We start from the raw sequence: 27,278 nt of genomic DNA on the forward strand, positions 1-27,278 counted from the left end.
TTTGGATCCCTCTGGCCCTCATTGTTTCTGATAATTCAGCTACTAATATTGTCATTTCTTTGTTCGTATGTGAAGATTCAATTTCCTTTTAATACTTTCGGGATTTTACATTTGGTGGTCAACATTTTGATTATAATTTTGTATATGGATATGAATCTCCTTATGCTTAACTGTCATAGTTTATTGAACTTCTTGGATATGTAGATTAATGTCTTTCACCAAATCTGAGAAATATTTACCCATTATTTCTTTGAAAATTTTTTTCTTTCCTTCTGATGCTTTTATATCACACAAATCTAGGTTGGAATCAATCATCCTCTACATTTTTCCAAGACTCCATTCATCTTTCAAAAAAATTTTAACTCCCTGTTTTCTAAGGTGCACAGTGCCTACTGTTTTGTCTTCAAGTTCTTTTTTTATGAAGTCAACTTTATTTTATGAACCCCTGCTGTGAGTTTTTCCTTTGGAGTGTTGTGTTTTGGCCTACTATAATTTCCATTTGGTATTTTAAAAAATTTCTATTTCTATTTGTTTAATACAACATTTTATCTACTTAATAAGGCATTTTCCTTATAATTTATGTTAACTATGTAGACATACAAAGAGTGATAAAAATATGGTAAATATTTAAAGTTTAAAAATTTATTACAGTGAAGACACATTAGCGCTTACCATTAAAATAAGTTTTGAAATCACCTATCACTTTCAGACACCTATCACTGTCACTTTCTGAAGCAGTTCTGGGAGCTCTTTTCCCTAAGTGTCTTTATGAGAGGTGATCAAAAATACAGTGGATGCAGCTGCCAAGCGCCACTCAACAGAAAGGCAGGCTTGCAAATGCATCACCATGTGTCCTCTCCCACCTTATCCACTAGGTCTGGTGCCATGTTTCAAATGACTATGAAAGGTAAGCATTTGAATCAATTTAGATGCAGAGGCAGCCACAACTGCACAACAAAAATATTTAAGGAAAAGGACTTCTAGAACGGCTTTAGACAGTGGCAAGAATGATGGGATAAATGTTTATGAAGCAATTTGAAGAAGTAATTTGAAGGTGATTAATGATAATGTATCTTTTACTATAATAAAATTTTTAAAATTTAAAAATAGGTTATTTTTCAGTCATACCTCATAGCTTTCTTTAGTTGACTGAAGTTGTTTATAACATCTACTTTGAAGCATTTGCGTGTTATGTTCTTCATATGGCCCTCTCAAAGGCAATTTCTATTTCTTGTTGCTTTCCCCTACCTATTAAGGTCATGCTTTCTTGCTCATTGGTCTACTTTAAGTTTATTGTTTTTGAAATATGGATCTTTTGGGGGAAAATTGTGGCAACTCTAGATATAGATACCTCTCTGCCTTGCCCCAAGGTTGATGTTACTTGCTTGGTAGTTTATTTGTTCAGTGAACTGGCTGAAGTAACATTGTAGAAGTCTAGTTCTCCTACAGTGTGCAACACCTGATGCTCAGACTTCCTTCTCTTGTCTGCACTTTAGTCTGCTACCAAAGAGTCTCACCCTTAAATTCACAATTTTACAGTCAAGTGTGCTTATACTCTTTTAGTCTGCTGGAGTTTGACCCTTCCACAAAACTGGGGGAAAATGTGCATATATTTTGGAGTCTGCTGTCCTAGTGCTGTCATAAACATAGAATTTATGTTTTCATTCCATATTCAGCCAGTGACTGGCTTGGAGGCTCCCTCCTTGTTTACTCTTGAAAGGGTACAGCCTTGGGCTTGCTAGCTTTTATCCAGACTTTGAGGGATGTGTATGGTTTTATTTTTAAGCCTGATTTCCTGGGAGTTCCCCTGGGTGAGAGTAGCTTATTATTTAGCCAATGTTTCATCACAGATTGTATTTCAACTCCTTTGTGCCTCTGAGACTTATGCTTTTTGTTGATGAATCTGTGTGTAGCTTGGGGAATGCTTACGAGCCTGGCCCACGTCCAGCTGCGATTACTCCTGAGTGCGTGCAGACTAACGCATGTGCACAGTCTTCCTGACCCCCAGAGCCAGCTATGATCCCAAGAGGCTCTTCTTGGCTGTCTTCTGTGCTGTTAATTTCTGGCCACTCTGCCATTTCACTGATGCTGTTGCTACCAGTATCTTAGAGCTACCAGCACCCTCCCAATTACCCTTCACCAAGGTTTCCTGGTTTTCAACAACACTCATAGGCATGAAATTTTCCACATTTTATTCCAAGTACAGTCAGTCCCCTCAGGCAGTACTGTAGAGCTCCTCATTCTATGACCTGTCACTTTCTCTGGGAAAAATATCTACAACACTGTACAGGACCTTGTGTGGGGAAAATGGACCAGTTATTTTTGCCATTTCAATTCTTATTTTGTTGTAGAGTGAGTATGACAAGCTCCTCACCCTGCCATTCCTGAAGCTTCCAAGATCTGCTTTAAAATTATCATTTAATCTTAATGTGATGATGGTCATGGAATTCCCAACTCTTTTCTTTCTTGAACCAACCTTCTAAGAAAATCTCCTGGTGCTACCTTGAAAACCTGAGCTTCAATCTCTTTTCATACTCTTCATTGTGTCACTTGGTCCGAACCACTATCTTCTCTCAGCTGCAAGAACCTTTCTTCTTATGTCCTTGTTTCTACTTCTGCTCTTCTGTTTTCTGTTCTTGACTCAGCAGCCAGAATGATCCTTTAAAAGCCTAAATCAAATGAAAACATTCCTCTAGAAATTCCATGTAGGGCCAGTGAGATAGCTCAGTGGTCTAAAGCACCTGCTTAGGCAAGCTTAGGCAAGCATAGGGATTGTGGTTTGATCCCTGGCACCACATGCTATGCCAACCCTGCACCCAGGGTGGGCTGAGCTGGCCACTAAATAAATAAATAAATAAACAAACAAACAAATAAATAAATAAAGTAGACACTCCTTAAAAAAATCCCATGTAGTCTCTGATTTTTTTTTTTTTTTTTTTTTTTTTTTTTTTGTGCAGGGATTTAACTCAAGACCTTGCCCTTTCTCATCTGTTTTGATCTGATCCTGTCTTACCTCTCTGTGCTCTCTTTCCTTTTGTTCACTCTGTTCCAGCCAGTCTCCCCACCTGCATGGGGCATGACCACTTGCGCCCCAAGGCATTTGCAATAATTGCCTCCTCTTTACCTGAATTACTAATTCCTCTCTTCCAACATTACTCTATACTGTCTTCCTAAAGGGGCCTGATATAAGAGATAGGGTATGGCAAGGCTGACTGGAAAAAATGAGTGGGACCTATCAATTACAAGATCCCAGGGAGGGCCAGCGAGATAGCTCAGTGGCCTAAGCTCCTGCTTATGCAAGCACAGGGACCTGGTTTTGATCCCCGGCACTACAGGCCATGCCAGCCCCTTTCCAGGGTGCACTGAACCAGCCAATGAGACGGGGTGTGGTGATACACACCTTTAATCCCAGTACTGGGGAGGCTGAAAACAGGAGGATCACTATGAGTCTCAGCTGCATAGTGAGACCCTGTAGCAAATACATAGAAAAAAAAATTAGAATAATACAAGATTCCAGAGAGCATCAGGCTCCTTGTATAGAACTTCTTAGGAGTTCCCATCACATGTGGATGGCATAAAAGAAGACCAGCCATCACCGAAAGCTGCTGTGGTGCATGGATTCTCATCGTAATCTGCACCCGCTTTCTCAGATGCAGTGTGCACTTTTGTTTTTGCTTTTAACTTCTTTTTGTCTTTGTTTGGCTTAAGTTTATTCTGCAGAGCTGGTTTCTCCCAGATCCATTTATCCTACGTTTTTTCAAATAAACTCTCGGCACTGTTTGTAGCTTGCCTCATCCAGTTCTTTATTCTACGCAAGAAGGACCTGGGATAATTTTGACAGTGAGTCATTTCTAAAGAAATTGCCTGATAACAGGCCTAAACCATTCTCCTTTACAAGTGCAACAAGCCCCCCTTTCCTAGTGGCCCTCACCTTACTCTTCTTTTTTTGTGACTCCTCACCTCCAAATATACAATATAAGTTATTGTTATGACAGTAAGTTCAGGTTCGTCTCGCCACACTGGCACATGAGCTGCGCAGGGCAGGAATGCTCATCTTTGGGTCTTACTCTTACATCTTCAGCACTTAGAATCTACCTGGAACAAACTAGGTCATTTTTAGTTATGTAGAAATATGACAGTTTAGGAAAGAACAGAAGGGATGAATTTTGGCTTTGGGTTAAGAAAAACTGACATTTAGTGAATGTCTTTTTCTGACCCTGTGGGGTCATTCTGATAAAGGCAAAAATGCAAATTGCCCAGTCATGTTCCCAGGAAGAGAGCAAAGACAAAAGAAAAGAAAGAACAACAACAAAAAAAGATTCTTGCAGCTGCATGAAGGTGAATGTGGGGCTTCCCTATTGTGCTGAATCCCTCTTCTTCACTATGCTTATTGACAAATGCAACATGGTAAGAGAATTAAAAAAAAAAACCTCCAGGCCATTGGAGAAGGGTAGGTGGCCATCCCACTTTCTTTGATGGCTTATTGCATTGTGATTCACTTCCAGCTTTTGTCTGTCCCTTTATTTACTCTACCCCAAGGGAGGTGGAATGATGTAGCTGGTTGCTAAATTCAGGAAGAATAAATGGAGCTCAGCTCAGTAACTCCAGTTTCCTCTAAGAAGAAGGCCTACTTGTAGGTAGCAATTCTCACCTGCCGCTTTGGCTCCTAAGTCTTAGCCTTATCTCTGCACCCAGATGGAAAGACCTGTCCCAGTCTTCCCAGAATGCATAAATCATAAATCCCCCCTCTTCTGTGATTCATCTAATATGTCTCTTTCACAATAAACCATGTTCCTTAATCAGCCTTTATAATAAGAAAGATGATATTTAAGCTTTCAAATGCCATTCTTTTATATTATTCCTCAAATTGTTGAGAATTTAGCTAAGGGGAGAAGAGAAAACCCATATCTTGCTTGTTATGTTGGTATGAACTGGTTTATTTGACCACCTAGCTGTAAGGGAAAACAAGAAAACATGCACTAGAATTTTCCAACCTCTGTTCTAGAAGGCAGCAAGTGAGAAGAGATTTGGAAAGGCAAATGGGTCAGTTGTAGTATCTGTCATAGAAATCATTGAAGGCTTCACTCTTAAGACCAGCAATATCTAAGTATCATTTAGGAACTGGTTGGAAATATGGATGACTGAGTTCTCCTTAGCAAGATTCCATGCAAGGATCCCTGAGAATAGTGTATGGGTTAAATCCTGTCCATGTTTATAAATAAAGCTTTATTGGAACACAGGGCACCTATATATTTATATTACTGCCAGTGCCTGTTTTTCACACAGTGATAGAGTTGAGTGGCTGTAGCAGAGACCACATGACCTGAAAGCCTAAAATATTTATCATCCGAACCCTTACAAAATAAATTTGGTGTTCTCTGGTCTGAGTTAAGTTGAACACGGAAATCATGGCTTGGCTGAAAATAGTGGGGAGATGGTGGACTGAGAAAGGGAGAGATGATGTTCTTCTAGAATGAGGAAATTGGGAGAGTATTGAAGTGGAAGAGGTAAGAGCTAGAAGAGAGAAGATACTGATGGGAAGAAGACATGATGTAGGTGATACAGAAGAAAGGACAGAAGGGCAGAATTGGATGAGAATTGGATAGTCATTCAGGTGAAAAGAGGAAAGTTGATAGACTCCTGTTGGGTGGTCTCAGCAGTTTACATCTCCCAACAATGTCTAGCATGTCACTGAACCTAGGATGAGCATCAATCAATCATTTATGATTTGAAAAAGGTGACAACTCAGTATATAAGTTGAGGCTCCCCACTGAGCACTTTGTTCTCTCTCTCAGAGACTGTGTTGTCAGACAATCCATGTGGGGTAGAGCGGGTCCAGATAGTCTTATTCTTACTAGGTGGCTGGAAAGTTGTGGCCAAGAGAGAGAATCAGTGACAATCCTGAGATCACCAAGCCAAGAGGCTGGCCCAGCCAGGACTGAAGACCAGGCTGCTTTCTTTGCCCAGGCCTTCCTCTGGGGGAAGCTACATGAGAAGTGGGAACGAGGCTCAGGGCATGGGTGGGTTTCCATCTGGGTCAGCCCGCTGCTGGCTTACGTTGGTCTGAAGGGACTCCTGTTAGTTTTGTCAACAAACTGAAACTCCATTTGAGGTTTTTAGAGGGGTACTCTGATTTTGTGATACCTGTGTTTGAAGGCCTGGATTGCATTTCAGTATCAGTTTGAGCTCTCACTGGGATACAGGGTTGGGTGGAAGCTAGAAGGGAGGAGAATGGCAATAGCTTCCAAATGCCTGGACTTCAGGGGGTCCAGAGATGACAGCATGAAAATATTAGGACCATCTTAAGGGCCTTCTCCTTTCTGGGGGTCTTGTCCTGACTTTCTCCTTCTAAGCATTGTCTTTCTTCACTGTTTGCTAGTGTGTGAGCCCTGCTCTCAAGGGTCTTACTGTGGCCTAAGCTCTTGGTTATGCTCTATTTTACTTCCTGTTCCCAGACTCTGTGAAAACTTTTTTTTTTTAATTTATTTATTTATTTATTTATTTATTTAGTGTGTGTGGCCAGCTCAGCCCACCAGGGGCCGGGGGCTGGCTGGCATGTGGTGCTGGGGGAATTGAACCGCGGCCCCTGTGCTCTGCTTAGCTTAGCTTGTTCTAAGTAGGTGCTTTAGACCACTGAGCCATCTCACCAGCCCCATCTGTGGAAACTTCTGTGGGCTATGTTGACACCCCTTAGAACACTTCTTAAAACATTCCTCCATGCTAACTTTTTCCAGAATTCTGGCAGCCCCTCATTTTATGGACAAGTGAAACTCAGATGTTTGGGGAGTCATAGCCCTTCAGGAGTATCTCCTGACCACCATGGATTAGAAACTAAAGGATAAATGCTTATACTTCCTGTGCTTTCAAGAGACAGCTCTGGGAGATTTCAGCATCCACATTTATTTGTTCTGGTGGGATGAAGCACCACAATCCCTTAAATCAACCTTAACAACACAATATTATGTAGCTTTTCTCCTTTCCTGACACACCTTCCCCTACCCCCTAAAGTTCTCTTTCCTGAGATCACCTCCCAAATATGTCATCTGCATCCAAGTTTGTTCTGGTTCTACTTTTGGTTGAGATGTATTTTAGATGAACAACTATGTTATTATAATGAGATTTTTGTTTCTTTTTCTTCCAATACTTATTTACCTCTTTTTTATTGCCATTGTCTAGGATCTATTATTGAAAAATATATCTCTGAAAGTTAGCATCTTGGAATGTTCCTGAATTTTACATGATTAATTCTAAGGTTTAGGTTTGGATTTGAGTCTTGCTTTAGGGTTCTTGTAGAAAGTTTATAAAATATTAGTAAGGAAGAATTTTGCTATGAATTGACCACAGTTTGAAGGTAATAGTGCAATAGCATACATGAACATGTTTTAAGCTCAAGACAATTGTGACTTTTAGTAAGTGCCTTTTGGGCATTACATCAGTCAACTATTACCACCATCATATTATTTGACACATATATTCATGGGGTAGCTAGAGTTTGGCTAATCCAGCTTGACTAGGGCTGAGTTCTAAATTCTCAATGAAAGTCTCTCATCTTCCTTTGATCAGAGTTGAGATAGATCAAGATTCTTCTCATGGTCATGGCAGAAGTTTAAGGGAGATCAAATGGAAATAAATGATGTTCTTATGGTCAATGATAGGAAATGGCATACTGCCACTGCCACCCAATTTTCACAGGGTAAAGCAAGTTGTGTCATACCCAATAATAAATGAAGATGGGGTGGAGGGGCCAGCCAGACAGCTTGGCAGATTAAAACACCTCCTTAGGCAGACTCAGGGGACTGGGGTTTGGTCCCCATTGTGCCATGCCAGCCCTGTTCACTGAGAATGCTGAGACAGTGACTGAGACTGGGCATGGTGGCCTTCACCTGTAATCCCAGTGCTTGAGAGGCTGAAAACAGGAGGATCACTATGAATCCAATCTGTGTAGAGAGACCTTGTAGACCCTTACTAAATACACACACACACACACACAAGTGAAGATGGGGGAGGTGAATTTGCCCCTAGTACAAGAATTTAAAGTCACATAGTAGAGAGAAGAAAGGAAGAATGAGAAAATAGAAGGAGGAGCACACTTGGTCATATGCATCTTTTGAGGTATTTGCAGATTCTGTAGCTCCCCTTAGTGTGTTATATAATTATGGTAATAGATTTTTCAAATGTTGAGAAACACTACTGTGTGCTAGAATAAACCCTGCTTGACTTGATCTATTATTATCTATCTATTATTCTTATATGACTCGTTATAGTTTTCTCAAGTGATTCCCATGATTAATAGGCTTCCACTGGTGACTGAGGGTAAGAGAGGAGAGGACTCATTCTGGGAAGGTTTTGAAATTTGTTTCATGGGAGTATGGTTGTCCCTTTCCTCTTAGGGACCAGTAACCATGTGGGACTCTACTTCCCTATGATGGTGCTGATGTGTCTTCCCTGATCTTGCTGCATGGCCTAGATTGGAAAGAAGTGCCCAACTACTGAGTAACTTTGATTATAGTCCCTTTTTGTTGGTTGAATTGAGCTCTCCTCAAGTTCTTATGTTGAAATTCTAATCCCCACTGTTTTGAAAGATTATCTGTTGCAGAAATAAGGTCTCTGGAGATGTACTCAAGTTAAATGGAACTCATTAGTGTGGGTCTTATTCTAATATGAGTGGTACCCTTTTGCTCCCAATGCCTTCAGGACAGGTTTGGCTGGCTTGAGTTGTGGGGATCGAATCACAACAACCTGAGCCTGACTGCTTTGTTGAAGCAGCCACTTAAAGAACTGAGCTAAGGGGCAGGCCCCCGAGTGGTACCCTTTTGAAAAGGGGAAATTTGGACATAGATACATGCAGAGAGAGGAAGGCACAGATTGAAGTGATGCTTCTGCAAGCCAAGGAATGCCAAAGATTACTGGAAGTTACCAGAAACCCAGAAGAGAAACCATAAGAAGCTAACCTTGATGTCAAGTTTAGCTTAAGGCTTGATGTCAAGGCTTTAGTTCCAGAATTGTGAGATAAAAACAAAACAAAATGCTCTTGTTCAAACCCTCTCAGTTCATGATACTTTACTACAACAGCCCTTGCCAATAACTACGTCTCCCAAATAATCACACTGGTAAATGCTGAGGTTCTGAGAGCCTGCCTTCCTTTCCTGCCTCATTTCCAATCTCCTAAACTCCCAACCTTTCTACTTCCTTATGGCTGTTTGTTTTGGCTTTGCTACTTAGTTGCTGGGTGAATTTGCATAAGTTGTCTAATATCTTTGATCTCCATTCTTCAATATAGCATGGATAAGGAGTCTTATTTGTGGACTTCTTATGACAACTACACAATACAATGTGTGTATATGATGTTTCTTCACGTGGGTAAAAGGGTGGCCATAGGAAGCTTCCCTGAAGAGAAGCCTCTACAGCCTAAGTCTGACAAACAAAGAGGAGCTTTACAGTAGGCGAGAGGAAGGGGCAGCTACCAAAGTCACAACAGTTTTTCCATCATTATGTGCTAGTGTTGTCTCATGGGAAATGCTAATTTTTCGCTCTGTCTCATTTCTGGAGACTTGGAATCCCTGAGGAATCCTCTGAGATATAACCCTTCTTCATGTTAAGAAATGATCGCCTCTGCTACATGAAAAAAGTGACAGTCTGTTGGCACTTGATAGAACCAGTCCTCCTTTGGCCCCAGGACTGTGGGTGGCTGGTCCGGTGGGGGCTGTATCTGAAGAGGGAGGAGGCAAGAGGAGTGGGGGCACATCATCCCACAGGGAAGGTGGAGAGCCATGGCGTGGGTCTCCCTGAAGAAGCCTGTGGTTATCCATTTATATTTAGCCAATAAAATGCAGTGCGCCTGTAGAGGGTGGGTGTAAACTGTTATTTACTGCTTGGGAGAAAACTCCCACACAGGGATCTCTGGCAGGGGAAGCTTTGCAGAGAAAATTCTGGCAGAAACAAGGTATGGCTTTTATTTCCAGTGGACTAAAAGGAACACTTTGTCTTTAATGTTTGTCAACCTGTCATCATTAAGAGGGCAAACAAAATCATTGGTTGCCTTTCTGGCCAAATATATATGGCCACCACACTGTGTTAGATGCTGGGGGGGTGGTCTCATGGTAGCCAAGCTAGATGTGTCCTTGTCTTTATGGAAGAAGTAAGACAGATGAAAAACAACTTTGATAACATTTGAGGGTAAGGATTCAAGCAGGATCCCCTCCCCTCTGTCAGGTCTGATCACCAAGGGTGTGAAAACCCAAAGTATTGACTTTGTTAACATCTGGGAAAGATCCAGTAATCCACTGAATTTAGAATTCTGTGTTAATAAGCAGATTCAAGAAGTTGGATGAGTTTTGAAAAGAGAGCCTTTTCTCTTCCTACATCTAGACCTTGGGACCAACTGTTATATGGGTAATATATGGGCAAACTAGAGAAAGGCTGGGAGACATAGGGTAGGGAAGCCTTTTCTTAGGTGGATTTTGCCCTCTTGCAAAGTGTGCCTTCAACACCATCCTAACTTCTATTACCATTGGTAGTGTCGATGTAATAAGGGATATGGTGGAAATTAGACCTCAGGAGAATCTGGGAAGTAGGGCCTGATGAGGGGTATGAGAGATCTGAGAAAAGTCATGAATTTGGCCTTCTGACTCACAGATGTGGGTGGAGAAATTAGGGCTCACAGGAGTATCCAGGAGCCAATCACCCAGGGCCGGAGAGGAGCAGTCAAGGGAAGCTAGGGAAAAGTCATCAGAAGACTGGCTGCTTGTCTGGAGTGCACTACCTGTCAGCCCTCAGGACAAGCAGTTAGGTGGGAAACCCTGATTGGAGAGCAGGGAAGAGAGAGGACCAGAAGGAACCGGCTGGCACCATGTGTGTGTCTTAGAGCAGCACGGAACCATGAAGCCCTGCAGGAAGTAAGGCTTGCTGAGGTGATTTCACTTTTCATATGTGGTATACAATATTTTCCTCTTTTGGCAAAGTCTAACCTAGAAACATACAGAGAAGGGAATTCTGTGAAGCAGAGTTCCAGCATAGCCAAGTTTATATGTGCTGCTTGCAGAAGAGAGGAAAAACCATGCTACCAAGCCCCACAGGAAAAACAGCCCAGGACCAATGCATCCCAGTAGCAGGAGCTCCAGGCACAATCCAGCTCCAGGGTGTCTCCACTCACAATCTTGGGAGGGAGAATCAAGTCAACAGGAGAATGAGGCTGCTAGAAGTTTAATGCTTTCTGGCTCCTTGTTAGGTATCCAGGACCAGACTGTGGGCAGCCTTTGTGCTGCAGGACTCTGGGCACTTGCGGAGGGATGGGATGTGGGGTAAAGCAGACCTGGGTTGTCACCATGGGCCACTGACTATGGGCTGGGTATGTCAGCACCATAGTGTTGTTTCCTGACTCCAAAATGTGGTAAGTGGGCCATACTGCTTCAGTGTTCTGTGAATTGGTGAGCCCTTGGTGTTTGTGTCTCGGGCAACATAGTGGGACAATCAGGAAGGAGTGAGAACTAAAAAGTGTGGCCTAAGCATGGGAACGGGGATGATTAGAAAAGCAGACATTTTAAAATATGAAAGGATTTCCATATTGCACTGGTCTGGATGTTTGTTTCTCCCAAAACTCATGTTGAAACTTAATCCCTAAGGTCATGCCAGTGGTATTTGGCAGCAAGACCTTTGAGAGGTTATTAGGATCACAGGAGGTCATGGGGTGGGGGGGAGACTCATGATTGCATTTGATGCTCTATGCCCCCATTATCCATCCTGATGCCCTCTATGTATCCCCAGATGTGAAACTAGAGAAAAGGATGGGGCAAGAGACGGGAGATGATGGGGAGTGGATTAAAGTATGTTATGTGTAAATCTGCCAAAACACAACCCATTAAAGCATTATGGATAACCAATATGCACTAGTAAAAATATGAAAGAAAACAAAGAAAAAAAAATAGCAAGCCTGCTGTGTCTTGTCATGTGACACCCTGTACCACCTTGGGACTTTGTACACCTTGGACCTTGGACCTCCCAGCTTCCAGAACTATAATAATTTTTCTGTATAAAATATCCAGCTGTGATATTCAGTAATAGCAAGGGAAAATGAACTAAGAATTCTGTGGACAGATGTCACTAGTTCTGATTCTTATACAGGTGGACTTAGGCTTGCCGTTCAACACGTCCAAAAGTATCCTAAGAGGTGAGCCTCCTTGTGGAGAAGTAAGATGTTTGTCCCCAGGGATATTGAAGACAGACTTAGATGCTCTTTCAGGATGGACTATGAGCAGGATTGTATCAAATGGCCTTCTTGGAGGAGCACTGCTGTCAGGCTGTGACGCAGTGTTGTGTCAGCCAGTAGCAAATGGCTACCATTTAAGAAGCCCTAGTTGTGTGCCACACTGTGTGTCAGCATTGATGGATTTTGAAGACATTGAAAATGAGGTTTCTATGTCTCGAGTAGTCAGTGGGGTGGGGGTGTGTGCATTCACACACACAAACACACACACACACATTCCTCACCTCCTTTTATAGGTTAGATTTCTGAGAATGTCAATTCTGAGCTAGAGCGATGTGTGCAGGATGTTTACAGAGGCGAGTCCCTAGGGAGGACGCTCGGAGCCAGGTAAGCATATAGGATTGGGTAGAAGGATCAGGCGGTCAGGTGACTGCAACAAAGGCCTCTTTCACCTCATGGGGAAGAAAGATGAGGGAAAAGGAGGGGGAGGGGGGATAAGAGATGGATTCATTTTAAAGAATTAGTCACTCACCCATGGAGCCTGGCAAGTTCAAAGTTGGAGGGGTATGCTGGCAGTATGGAGACCTAGGGAAGAATTTCAGCTCAAGTCTAAAAATAGTCTGTTTGCAGAATTCCCTCTTGCTGGGGAAAGTCTAGTAAGACCTTTAACTGATTGGATGAGGCCCACCCGCATTATGGAGGATGATTTGCTTTACTCAAAGCCCACCCATTTAAATTCCAATTTTATCCATCAAAAAACCAGAAAAACTTCATAAAAATACCCAGAATAACATCCAAGGTGTTTGACCAAACATCTGGATACAGTGGTGCACTAAAATTAGCCATCACAGGGATGCAGCCTTTGAAGCCTACAGTCCTTGGATTTGGCTGTCACAGGGAGGGGCACAGCCTTGATAGCGCAGCCCTTTCACCACCAGGCAGTGTATAGTTCTCAGGGAGCCACACTGTAAGAGCTCATTAGCTAGCACTCCTGGAAGCTGATAGATTCGATCCCTTTGACTGATCTGGACAATACATCCACCCCATGCCTTATCTTCTGCCCCACGCTCTTTTTTGATCACTGAGTCCTTTTTCTTGTCTGGTATACACTTGCCAATGCAAAAGCTGTCCCTGTCCATGACCAGTCCTGGGACACTCTAGTCCCACACTCAATTTATTTTTTTGTTGTTTGAAGGAGTTTCCTCAAAGCATATTTGTGCCTTTCCAATTCTCTGGTCAGTATGATAACATGATGATTTCTTAAAAATAAGAAGTCATTTTGCCTTTTCTCTGGCCTGTTAACAGTTTTGAGCTTTTGAAAGAAAATTTGAAATATTTTGTACATGAAGAGCCACATTGTTCTGGCACAAGCGCTGGTGGCAATAAGCTTCCCACAGAGAAATGATCCCTGACTTCAGTTGTTGGGCTGATTGGTCTCAGCTGGACTCTCCCCTCCCTTTAGTGCAAGTTGCTAACGAGCTGCAACATTCCAGAATGGAATGTGGCTCTGTCTCTTCCTTTCTCCTCCCTCTTCTCCAATTGCCTGAAAGCAAACACATAAGATACTAGCCAAGAGATGATGAGAGAAGAAAGGAACAGAGAGAACAAGGTGAGTAGTGTGCTAGTCAGCTCTCTGACTTTGACAAAATACCTGTGATGGATCAATTTAAAAAGAGTAAAAGTTCATTCTGGTTCACTGTTTTGGGAGTTTTAGTCCATGGGCAGTTGACTCTACTGCTTTTGGGCTTGTGGAGGGCAGCATGCCCTGCTGGGAATTCATGGTGGAGGAAACCATCATTTTCCTCATGATGGCTAAAGAAAAAAGAGAAAGGAGGGATGGCCCCTACTATATGTTTCAAGGGTACTTCCCCAACTTTCTTCCCACTAGACCCCCACCTCATAAAGGTTCTAGTACTTCCTAAGTAGTACCACAGACTGGGGCTAAGGCTTTAGCATATGAGCCTTTAGGAGACACTTATCCAATCACAGAAGACCATAATGTAGACAACCCAAAGTCATTTCATTTTAAGCAGTTTCCCATGTTCCTTTTTCCACCTTGCAGTGTGGTCTATGGACTAGCATCCCTAGAAAACCTTATAGAAATCCTTACTCCCACTTGATCACAGTCTTTGTACATGTGGGGCAGGAATAAACCCTCTGGGTGGTTTTGGTACAAGCTTAAGTTTGAGAAGTCTTACAAAACCACATTTTGAAAAAAGCTTAAGCAGAGTGGGCAAGTGATTAGAATTTAGGGGAGCAGATAAATATGCCCCTTATCTTAGAAGAAGTGATTATTTCCTCCAGCCTCTGCTGCCTGTGCTTTCAATCACCCCATTAGTGCTGAGCTGTGGGTTGCTGTTGTCTCTATTAAAACAGCCATTCTAGCCCTTTCAACATACCATCTACCTCCACCTGTTTTTCCCCCTTCCCTTCCTGAAGCAAAAGCAGTTGAAGAGAGTATTCAAGATATAATCAAAACAGCAAGGAACTCCAGACACTGGGGTGGGTGGTAACCACGGTGCTGAGTGGGTAGGGGAAGCTATTTCAGACTCAGAATATTCAAATTCAAATATTGGTCTTAGGTGACAAGTGATCTTAGCTTATTGGTGACCTACCCAGAAATTAGCTTAAATCCATTGTCTTAGATCATCTTGCTCTGCCACAAATTTCTAGCATCTGTCAAAACCCTGAAGATGCTGATGACTATGACACTGGAACCAACGTCTATTTTTTTTTAACAGTAATCCAATTAGCTTTGCAAAGCTCATTGTGCCTTCTTGTAAGCAATGGGAAAACCACTACAAGTGTACTTAGGTTTCCCTAAGTGTTTCAAGAGTGTGCTGGTAATCTTATGTGCCTAAGATTTTAAAATAAAACCATTCTGGAGATTGAAAGTTCATTACCATAGCATCCTGATGCCAAGTTGCTTGAAGTTGCCTTGCTTAGTGGGGCAGGGGCTGAGGCCTGACTTATTGGTTCTCCTTGTCCCATCTGCCACTGCCCAGATGCCTAAGCTAACACCCAGAAAAACCCTGGTACTAAAAATGGCAGTTTTGAGTATTGTGATGACTTTTCTCTTCATGGAATAAGATGAATAGAAAATGACTTCTCCCATGAGGGAGAAGGGAGGAGCTCTGAGTTTCACGGGCCCCCTCTGAAGAATGTTGACAGCGGTTCATGGCCCTGAGGGACCCACAAACTGTTCAAAATGATGTGAACTGATTTAATGTGAAAGAATACAGCCTGGTGAGGTGCTTCAAATTCAGAACTGGGAAGCAAGAACCAGACTTAAAGATTCCCATTTTGCCACCCACGGTCTCTCTTCCTGGGTAATGTTTCTCTGGTTTCCCTTTGATCAAAATGAAATTATCAAGCAGTTTGGAAAGTAATTCTTTAACATTGCTATGAAACTGCTTTCAAGCTCTGCTTAGAAATACAGTCTATGTGGTGCTTTAGACTGATACAGACTTCCTAAGAAAGTAGTTTCTAGAAAGAGAGCATAAGAAGTGGTATGTAGAAGGCAGGCATGCTGGCACTTTGCCCAAGGCAGCCTCAGCCAAGCGCCTGCAGGAAGAGGAGGAAGTCAGAAGTAGATCTCCTCTCAGGGATGTGTCTATTCATCAAGTCACAATGAAAACAAGCTTAGTTTCTTTCTCTTGATCATTTGGGGGCAGTCACCAAAGGCAGTCTCCTCTCAGTAGAGCAGCTTATTCCTGTCATGAGCGATCTATACCAGTAACATGGACCAGACATATTTGTGTCCTTCCATAATGTCAGAATTTATTGAATGACGGTAAATTTACAAGTCATATCACTGTTGTCAGTGTTAGGAGGCTGGCTACTCCAAGTTCACTCAGTAGCCAGTAAGCTGGGCAGTCACACAGCCTCTTTTATTCCCAACTTAACTACTAATTTCCATTACTCTCGAGTCACACATCACATTGCCCCCACTATGGTACAGAGTACAGAATAGGTAAGAAAGGATTAACAGCAGCTGCAGGATTGAGGATGCAGGGCTACAAGTCAAGGTAGACAGTCCAGAGTCATAAGGAGACATCCCAGGTGGCAGAGGGCCCCCGCTCAGGCCAGACTTCTGAGAGAAGTAGCACCCAGCACCAGGGCTTGTCGAGAGCACAGAGTTGACCCAAACCTGAGCATGAGTGGCAGGCATTTGCCTGGGGCTCATCAGGCAGGAACCTCCAACTGGGCTGAAGCTGGGAGTCAGAGAGCTGGAGTTTGTGACCTGTTTACCTCACGGCACAATTATCAGAGGGGCTGCTGAGATGACTGGCTAGTGTAAAGCCACTGCACCCCAGTTGAGCATCCCTTTTACATGATCTAGGTGGGGGTTGCAGTTTTTGTTGGTCTGGAGAGTCCCATAAGCTCCCATGTCTGGTTTTTGTCTGGTACTTAGGTGTTCATACATCAGGTGTTCATGTGTCCTTGTTTAATCTGATACATTTATAAATAGCAATTTTTATTAGCAAGAATAGTTTGTCAGTCTGTGCCTTATGACTGCTACGCAGCTCAGGGTTGTTTTTCTCAATGTGTTTTCTGTGTCCAACATCTGGTGGTTATCTAGCAGTACATACAACTCACACTGCCTTAGCATTTCTACTCAAAATGGTACAAACTCCAAATAGAATCACTCAGGGCGAAGGACAGCTTAAAAGCTGCTATTCTATATGCCATAGGGAGTAGTAATAAGAGTTTCAAATGTCTTGCTGCGTGGAGGAGACTAGTAGCTTCCCTCCAGATGCATTTTTGGGTAGCTGCCTCATGCAAAGAGGACTTCAAGCCCCAGGGCCCAGTGGGCGCAGGGAACCCTGGAGATCCATCTCAATAGTCACCCACTGGGATGTCAGGCTTGTCTCCTCAGTCTTCCTTTCCCTGCCATGTTGGAAAGGGCAGGAAGCCTACCAGGCCATTGAAGCCAACCTCTCTGGGGTGCCTAGAACTTTCCAAATTGTGTAAGATGGCTTTAATAGTACTAACTCCATATTTTTCACCATTTTCTGTTTGACATTAAAGTTTTGACAATGGCTGGGCTAAAACTAGCAAAGTTACCTGAAGAAATCAGAAAATGATCTAGTGCCCAACATATTGTCATAACTCACATGCATCAAGGAAACTATTATAACTTACATAGGACAACAATAAAATGTTCTATAATGTTTTCCCACTTAAAATAATCAAAATAGATTCCTTTTTAGATGTTCTACCTGTCTTCCTTTTTTTTTTTTTTTTTTGGTTAGAACCATTCACACTTAGGTTGGATCTTTCTTAATTTTTGTTTCTTTTACTAAATGATAGCAACAAGAGACCACAAACATTTTTATCACTTATGTCTTTCAAATGTGGAAATAAAAACAAATGGAAAAATGGAGGAGAAAAATGCAAGAACAATAAAGGAATAAGAACAGGAAGTCTTGGGGATAAAGGCAAAGCGAAACACCCCCAGGACCACATGTGAATGAAGTTTCAGGCTGAGGAACTCTAGGATTTCATCTTGGATGCTCTGAAGGGATAGAAGCCTAAACAACTAGAAATCCTGGCATTATGCACAAATGAAAAAAAAAAACAAATTATGCCTCACTTTATTTTTAAATTTTATTTTTAATTGGTGTATAGCAGTTGTACATATTTATGTGGTACAATATGATGTTTTGATACTTTCATATATTTGTAATGACCCAATCTGGGTAATTAGTTTCTCCACAAAGACAAGAGAATGGAGAAAAGAGGAACAAAGGAAGAAGGGAAAAACATACAAGTATATGTACAGGATGACTGAGATGATTGTACTGATAATTTCTATCAGTTTTTTTTTAATAGCAGTTAATGTTTAGAACTTTCACCTTGGCTAGCTCTGTATGCTGATATCTGAGATCTGAGCAACTACATTGAGGACAGCAATGTGTAATACAAAACCCATGGTTGAAGGCCTCTCATCTTGGTCTTCTAAATGTGTACTTCTTCTAATGTCTTATCAATTATTATACTCTCCTTAAAAGAAATTAAAACAAAAAAAGACAAGGAAAAAATTAATATTTCTTGAAAGCAGACATTAATATTCAATTATTTCCCCAATCTTGCATGATTATATCTGTTAATCTGCTCAATAGATTTGATGATAAAAATAGATTATAATAACCATTGTTAATTAGCTGTTACTGTTTTGAAAATCTGTAACATATGTATTGTATGTTACCCTATTTCTGTCTTTTTTCTATGAGTTTTTGCTTCTGGTTTTACTCTTCAAAATAAAACTTAAACAAACAAACAAGAAACAAATCAGACATGAACCATTTCTTTGTGGTGACACATTCAAGATCCTATTTTGAAATTATTTTTGGCATTTTGTTTTCTTTTCAGTGTTGCTTATGTTTTTATCTTACAAGTCTCTGCTACCATCTGGATATGGAATGGCCCCAAAGATCCACAGGTTAACAGCTTGATCGCTTTCTTGCTACTACTGGGAAGTAGCAGACTTTTAGAGGTGGGGATGGGAGGCCATTAGAGGTCCCTGGGGCTGAGCTCTCAAAGGGGATTGTGGAACCCCATTTCCTTCCTTGTTCTCTCTTGCACTGTCCAGACATAAAGAGAACAGTTTTCTTCTTGCTATGTCACCAAAAGGCTAAAGACTGGGGCCAAGCAATCGTGGACTGACGATGCCTCTGAAATCGGGAGCCACTTTTTCATTTAATGAGTTGACCACTGCAGGTATTTGTGTTTTTGTTTTTGTTGCTGCTGTTTTGTGAGACAAGGTCTTGCTATGTAGTCTGGACTGGCCTTGAACTTGTACTGCTCCTACCTTAGCCTCCAAATTCTGGGATTACAGGAATGAGCCACTATACTCTGCATAAATATTTGTATTAATGATAGAAAGCTGATAAGGGGCCTGGGAGATGACTCAGTGGAATAAGCCCTTCCTTGACAAGCACAAGGGCCTGAGTTCAATCCCCGGTTCTGAAAAAAAAAAAAAAATAGAAAGCTGATTAGCACAGTATCCTGTTCTAAAATATTAACAAAGGTAGCTATTTAAAGAATACATATTATGACAGATATAAAGCTGAAAATAGATAACTTTAATTGGGATCCTTGTTAAAAGGAATGTGTTGCAGGGACCCCTAGGATACTTGAACTTAGTATACATGGCAGCTCTGTATCCACTCACCAGGACAGTGGGCCTCAAATTGGGACATCATCAGTGCCACCCAGAGGACTTGTTAAACACATATCCTGGGCCGAGACGCAGGTGGCTGATTCTGCCTGCTGGGACTGGACTGGTCCCAGAAATGGCTTTTCTAACAAAGTCCCTCTGGTGCTGATACTTTTGCTCTGCCTAGGGGGTCACATTTTGAGAACTTCTGCTTTACTGAACTGTTTCCAGACATCCAGAAACTCTCTCAAGTCCTGAATATTCACAAAAAGAAATAAAAGAAGGATGAATGGAAAATTATTATTATTACTATTACTATTATTATTATTATTAATTTTATTTATCTTTGTGGTACTGGGAATTAAACCCAGGGCCTCTGCACTGAGCTACATTCCTATCCTCTTCTATTTTTATTTTTAAATTTTTTGTTTGTTTGTTTGTGGTAGGCTCAGCTTGTCCTGGGAGCAGGGCTGGTGTAGCATGTGGTGCTGGGGATCAAACTGCGGTCCTTATGCTTGCCTAAGCTTGCCTCTGCAGGCACTTTACACCACTGAGCTATTTCACCAGCCTTTTATTTTTAAATTTTGAGGCAGTGTCTTACTAAGTTGCTGTTTTCCAGGTTGGGCTCATACTTGTCATCCTCCTGACCCAGCTGTGCCTGGGTTTCCAGGTGTGCCCAGTTCTCATGTATTATTTTCAAAACCATGAGATAATGCATGTTCTGTCTCCAGTACTTTTCCCTACTTTCAGATTCTTGTTTCCAGGCCACTTGGTGTTTTTCAGGTGTTGAAGGTACATTCTAGAAAATACCCCTCAACTGTGACTAGACTTTGCACATTTATAAATACCCCAAATATCACTTGACATTAACTTTGCTTGAGACCTTTTTCTGTGTGAACAAAAGCTCTTAATTCTTGTGATGTCACATCCGTAAGGTTTCTCCTTCAATTCTGGGCTTTTGAGGTTTTGCTTAAGCTCTTCTCTACTGAAACATTGTAGAAACACTGTCCAGCTGAACTAGTGTCCTGGGCTTGCTGCAGTGAGAGGGTGGCCTAACCAAGGGCAATGCATTCTCTTACAGTTCTGGAGGCTGGGGATCAAGGTGCTGGTGGGACGATGATTCCTTTGAAGTCTCCAGGGAGAACTCTGCGTCTGTGTTTGTCTTAGCTGTGGGAGCGGCCAGCAGTCATTTGTTCCTTTGTGTATAGACGCATCACTCCAATCCTCTTGTCACATAATGATACCAGTTATATTGGGACCACCCTGATCAGATATGTGTCTTCATCACATCAGCAAGGCCCTCCTGTTTCCAAATAAATTCACATTTGTGAGTCCTCAGGGCTGGGAATCCCACATATCTCTTGGTGGGAGTATGTGCTATCCAATAACACCTACATTTTATTCTATTAGCTTTATCATTTTGTCATGTTAATGTCTTCAACCCAACTAAAAGCCCTCACTGCACTGCATGTGAAGTTTATTTTTCCCAAACAGTGACGGTGACAATTTTCCTGCTACTACATAGTAAAGTGCTGTTGGAGACTTGCAAATGCTTGTGTTCACCCCACTGCTAGTGAATCAGAAAGGCCACCTGTGTTCAATACTGCATCTCTGGTCTCCTGAGTCACACAGTTGGGGGTTCATGGCACTGAGCAGTGTGTCTCCCCCAGATCCATGATGCTACCTTAATGATGTTTGGTGCTTCCATATATACAGGTGCTTAGTTTTGAACTTCTGTTTCTGATCTGTCACTTGATTTGTCTCTTCTTAGACCAGTAGTTTGCATTTGTAACTATTACTATTGATACTGAAGCTTTAAAATATGACTTGATATTGGTAAAGCATGTCTACTTTTGTTTTCTATTCTTTTATAAAATTTTCTTAGTGTTCCAACAGCCTTATTCTTCCATATAATTCATTTTTTTAGTGTATTTGGTTGTTACTGAGTCTCTCTATGCAGCTTGGACTCATAGTGATCCTCCTGTTTTCAGCCTCCCCAGCGCTGGGATTACAGGTATATGCCTCTTCACCTGGACTCTGGCCAGTTTAGCCTGCCCCAGGGGTGGGGCTGGCATGATATGCGGCACTGGGGATTGAATCACTGTCCCTGCACTTGCCTAAGCAGGCTTTTCTGTCTGCTGAGCTATCTTACCGGACCCCCATATAGTTTCGAGGATTATTTTGTCAAGCTCTTTGAACATTTCTGCAGGACTAAATAAATGGTATCTAACCTCCAGATTAACTGATATCATTTCACTATCAAGCCTTCCAAACTATGAAAATTATCTTTTCAGGTTTTTAATATTCTTTTATATTTTAATGGTTAAAGTAAACCTGAGACCACAAGTGTGTGTCATGCCTTGCTCAGCCTGCTGTTGCATTATAAACATCATTCTTTGATCTACTTAACTTTGGCTCATACATTAAGAACATATGAGTTCCTAAAAAGAAACTCATTCTTTTTAGGCTGAAACTTGTGTCTGGAAACTTTCCTGTACTCTGGTTTGCTGAGTCTTTTAGGATTTCACATCATCTGTAAACAGTGAAAATTCTTTCCTGGGGCTGGAGAGATAGTTTGGCAGTTGAAGCGCCTGCATGGCAAGCAAAAGTCTTGAGTTTGATTGCCGGTACTGCAAGCTATGCCAGCCCTGGAACCCTGAGCACACTGTGCCAGCCACCAAAACTAGGCATGGTGGTGCACTCCTGTAATCTCAGTGCTGGGAAGGCTGAGACAGGAGGATCGGTATGAGTCCAAGCTGCATAGAGAGACCCTGCACCAAATGAATAAATAAATAAAAATATAAAACAAAGAAAATTCTTTCCTGTGTCTTGCAGTCCTGTCCTTGAATCTTCATTTTAAATGTGAGACTGATACCTCCAGTACCATATGGATAGCAATAATAATGGTGAATATTCTTGTCTTTTTTTCATGCATAAGGGAATGCTCCTGTTTTCTCCATTGTAATGAGGCTTTTTCAAGACGTCTTTTGTTGATTTGATGATAGCCTACATTTGAATGGACGGCCATTCTGTTGTTTTCATATAGCTAGTGTTTCTGTTAATTCCCTGATATCAATTTGATTATTATTCTTATGAGGACAGGCTGCCTTTAACTGAGCAGATTTTATATTACTTTGTTGCTGAGATGTTAATATTTCACAACAATGTGTCTAAGTGTTTTAAATTATTATTTATGATGTTATAATGGTACTTATATCTCACTTTCCATGATCTCTTCAATCTAAAAACAATCTTTAATTCTGGAAATTAAAAACAATTTAACCAACTTGTTTTTCTCTCCCTTTCTGCCATTCACTCTACGCTTCTGCTTGCTCTGTTTATTTGTTGCCTGCTGCTAGTGGGAGCAGGGATGGATGCGCTACCAGTTGTGAAGAGCCATCACCTGAGTGTGGTGGTGTCCTGTTCCTTGTAGGGACCACCACCTCTAGGATAAAATCACTGATGCTTAGTGCTACAGCCGTGTAAGGGAGGAGAGGGACAGAGAGGCAGTGAAGGTGACCTCCAAGTGGTCCTCCTAGTATCTCACTTGCCACTCACTCACTCATGTCTTCATTGAGGACTTTGAGCTCCAGATATTTCTGGAGTCCCTCCTACCTCTTACAACAAGTTTCTCTGAACACATTTTGGACTATGGCTTCTTCCTTTTTAATCCAACTCTATCGACCTTTCACAATTCAACTGTGTCTCATAATTTCTAGTTCACCAAGAACCCTCCTTGTTCCCTGGTATTTCTGTGATTTATCCTTCTCAAAATATCCTTTATTTCTGATGTTTCTAAGGGTCTTAAAAAGGTGAAGTTAGCACCAGATTTTATTCTGACATCTCCTGAAGATTTTTGCTGTTATTTGAACTTTTAAAAATTCTTATTTTAGATAAAAAGGAAAAATTCTAGTAAAATACTCTTTTGAAAAAATGTAATGATATCTTCTATTTTCAAGGGTATTATATGAGGCTATCCAATAAAAAGAATATTAATATAAATAACTGCCAGATATTAAAAGATATTTTTAAACCCAAGTTCATGATAAGAACGTGGTGTTGGCATAAAGTAAAATGGACAGATCAATGGAGTAGATTAAGGAAATCCAAGTGTACAACTCAGCATATAATAATATTGGTATTTAAAATCATTAGACAAAATATTGTGTTGGCACAACTCACTGACAATTTAATAAACTTGCGATAGAAAGACCTTTTCTAAGAAGATACCAAGTCCAGAAGTCAAAAGTGGAAAACAGATAAGATTTCATGAATTAAAAGTAACATTTTTAGTACACAAATAGAAAGGATAAACTGGACAAATAGCAACTAAAATGTTCCTTCAGTGGGGTCCTAAACAAGGGGTTAACATTATTACTACCCAAATACCTAGACAAACACGTGGAAATAGAAGAAACACTAAAAAAAGAAGTATACCATTTTTATATGGAAAATTCCATCTCTTATATGAAAAATAATATTTATACAGCATCTTTAAACACTTAAATTGCCACTATTAACCAGAACAATGACACCTAGAAGTGACAGTCCTGACACCTATTTACTTATAGGTGTACAACCAACAGGAAGGGCACTTTGCTCCAATATATCCTTAAAATACATCTAGAATATTTGATCCAGGTATTGTATTTCTAGAAAAATGTTCCAAGAAAATAATCAGACAAGTAAGTACAGATGAATCTATACCTGATAGGCTTATTAAGATTGTCACTGTTCATAATACAGAAAATGTATAACAACCTGATCATCCAGCGGCAAGGAAATAGTTAAAGTAGTAGTTGCACCGTGCTGTGCTGTGCTGTGCTGTGCTGTGCTGTGGTGTGCTGTGCTGTGCTGTGCTGTGTGTGTGTTCCTACTAGGTGGCATTTGGCAGTGCCTGGAACACTTCCAGTTGACATGACTGAGGGCAAGGAAGGGCAACTGCATCTTGTGGGTGGAGGCCGAGGATGCTACTTGTTACCCTTTCATGAGCAGGACAGCCTCCTACAATAAAGAACTATGTGATCCACATGTCCATAGTTTTGAGGCTCAATACCTTGAAGTAAGTTATATGGTACATTCATAGACTTGGAAACTTCTATCTATGAAAGATGAGGCTGTGTATTTTCATTTATTGAAATCTATGAAATACAGGGAAGAAAAAGTAGCTAGTTATAATCAGATGTAGAAAAGCAAATTTTTTAATATTTTATTTTTGGTGGAATGGGGGATTGAACTCAGGCTTTTGCACTTGCCAGGGAAGTGCTTATTCCACTGAACCATTTCCCCAGCCTGAAAAGCAAATTTAGACTAAGTAGTCATTGAACAAGTTCAGGTATCTGGTTGTAGCCAAATATTTACTGTCTTCAAAATTGCTCTAAATGGTATATCATTTTTCCAAAGTAATTGCTAACTACAAAATATTTATGCATAGTTATTATAGTAAAGCTGTCTCTTTTAATAACATCTTTTTTCTGGAGTGGTTAGTCTATGCCAGGCACTGGTTTACTTCATTTCTCTAATAAAAATAGCCTTTCATTAATACCAAACTAATGCACATACATTATACAGAATTAGAAAATGTGGAGGAGCAAAAACAGCTAAAAATTAAGACATTCTCATGCTCAGAGTGCCCTGTTTTGCAGAACGTCGGTGCATATCTTTAGAGAAGCATTCCCTGTGTGTGTATTGTACATATAAATGTAATAAGTGAGATCAAGGTGCTTTACATGTATTTTTTTCATTTCTTTACATTTAACTTTGTATCTTTCTGTTGTAATAAATTTTTGAATCATCCAATATCCAAACTAATGTCACTTACAGCTGGTTTCAGAGAAAGACAGAGAGAGACAGACGGAGACACACACACACACACACAGACAGAGAGACAGAGGCAGAGACAGAGACAGAGACAGAGACAGAGAGAGAGATTCTAGTTCATCACCATTTGAAACTGCTATTTTGAAAACCAGTGATTAAAGGGGAAGGATCAAGCAGTATGAAAGCTCTAGTTATTGAAAGAAACTCCATTTTACTTACGTGCCTTTTGAGTCCTATTACGACTCAAATCTCTTGGATGCATTAGTCATTTATGGCTGATTAGGAATGGATGCAGACTCCTTGTTAGCAAGGAGCCAGGAATAACTTACTTCCTGGGTGATAGTGGAAAACAGACCTAAAAATCACAGCAAAGTAATGTGCAGAGACCCAAAGGATCCATTTCCTACTTGGCCAACAACTAACAAGCAATTCATACTTAAGTGTTAGTTTTGTACTGTCTTCAGACTACAGTATTTGAGAGAATTTATGGGTCAGTACTGCTGGTCAGAAGCAACAGGAACTCTTTGTGATGAACAGAATTAATCAGAGGGTTTGGGCAGCTCATAAAAGGGTAATCAGACAGGCTGCAAAGGTGCTGTCTGCCAACAAGGCCCCAATCAGTGCATGCTCTGTCCCAGAGGCCAGTGGCACTCCCATTGTGGGCACCTTCACATGGCTGGCTTGCTCAGTTTACCTTGGTCATGTTGAGGAAACCTCAGTTCTTTCTGTCACTCTCCTTATATTTGCATTCCCAGACTGGAATATCTGCTTGGCTGTGCTGAGGTCATGAACCCACATGTAGTTGCTAGGATAAAGAGAAAAAGATGTGTCTTCTGAATTCTTTTGTGGGAAGAGTGAAAACATCCCATCCTTCCTGGTGGCCACAAGATGGGAAATGTATTTGATGGACTCTGAGCAACCCAAGTGTCAGCCACTCCACAGCAAAGTGCTTAGAAGATTCCAAAGTATGACTGAATGCCCTTAATGTTAGGATGCACCCATATTGTATTCCGCTTCTTGGCCTTGATTCCATCGTCTTGATCATATAGAGAGAAGGCTGAGTCTCAAAGAAAATGGGCAACCTGCGCCAGATCCTTTAGCATTCATTGACTGGCTTTGAACCCAGATCTTCAGAGCTCTTCCCAATCACGCTGCAAAATAGTAATGTCCATGGTCAGGGAATCAAAGCAGGTAGAGGGTTTGCCACAGATCTGCTCTAGAGTCCTGTGTGAAGTTGAGGACTGAAGACCTGTAGCAGCTCCTGCACTGAGGTGGATTTGATTATCCATCCAAGCAGGGGGTGGGGGTTGTGTGCCTTCTGCTTATGTACAGTGGAGAGACTGGAGTTGAGCACAAAGGGCATGAAAACACTTTGGAAGTAGCAGGGTTTCTCTAGCTGCTTCTCAATGGTTGCCATGAACACTGGACATGCAGACATTGCAGGGGCATTATGATCCTGGAACAGTTTTTAGTATCTAGCCTTTTCTGAATTGTGCCCCATCATGTTCTTAAAAATGTAGAAATAGTGTTGTATGGAAAACACATGGCATTTCTCTCATCAGATGCAATTTGTTTGGGTATCCTGGTTGGAAGGACTCAGGGCTGGACCAGGAGTCTTCCCTTTGTAACAATATCTGCAAAGCAATTTGGGGGGGAGCAACAAAACTTGCATTTTATAATGGGAAGTGTTATACTATCTCAAAAAAGTAGAGGGCAAGACTATATTTTTGTGTGGTGAAGCTATATCCTGTCCCAGGTAATCAAGGAGGGAAGTGAAATCTTGTAGCTATGAATGATACTCTTGCTAAAATCAGGTGGATTTCAGGGCTTGATCCTGTCTGTGAGAGCTCCTGGGGTGGCTCATGGATGCCATGTCATCAGCTCTGCACCTGTGAGGCAGCTTGGGGACCCAGGAGCATTTCAGCACTGGAATGAAAGTGATTTGGGGCTAACTCATCCTACCCAGGAGATGGGAGATCTGTGGTGAGTCCTTCCCCCCTTTGGTACTTGTTTCCCCACTTGCAAAGAGAATATTTGGCTCTATTCTTCCATATCAGGGAGACTATTGCAATTGCAGGGGGTAGAGGACAATGA

Source organism: Octodon degus, unplaced genomic scaffold (assembly GCF_000260255.1).
Source record: "Octodon degus isolate 3935 unplaced genomic scaffold, OctDeg1.0 scaffold00060, whole genome shotgun sequence".
Classification (NCBI taxonomy): Eukaryota; Metazoa; Chordata; class Mammalia; order Rodentia; family Octodontidae; genus Octodon; species Octodon degus.